Source organism: Trichechus manatus, unplaced genomic scaffold (genome assembly GCF_000243295.1).
Source record: "Trichechus manatus latirostris isolate Lorelei unplaced genomic scaffold, TriManLat1.0 scaffold00050, whole genome shotgun sequence".
NCBI classification, from domain to species: Eukaryota; Metazoa; Chordata; class Mammalia; order Sirenia; family Trichechidae; genus Trichechus; species Trichechus manatus.
This window is the reverse complement of record NW_004443986.1, coordinates 13,806,421-13,806,713: the sequence shown is the minus strand read 5'-3', so window position 1 is coordinate 13,806,713 and position 293 is coordinate 13,806,421.

Here is a 293-nt window from a genome sequence, read left to right as displayed (position 1 = left end):
AACCCTGGAGGACACCAAGCAAGAATGGGCTGGGCCCGAGGTCAGTGTTGGGCCGCGGCCGGCCGTAAGGCTGCCCCGGGGCCTAGGACAGGGACAGGGCACGCATAGGGCACAGCCAGGGCGTCCAAGGAGACCTGCAGCTGGGCGGACCTCGAATTCCTAGTGGTACTCAAAGTTGGGGGGCTGGGGTACCAAAGCGCTTGCTCCTTCTCACTGCCCCCGGCGGGGCAGCAGTATCAATCACCCGCCCGCGCGCTTCCTGATCCGGGTCCGCGCGCGCGGTGCGCCCATTG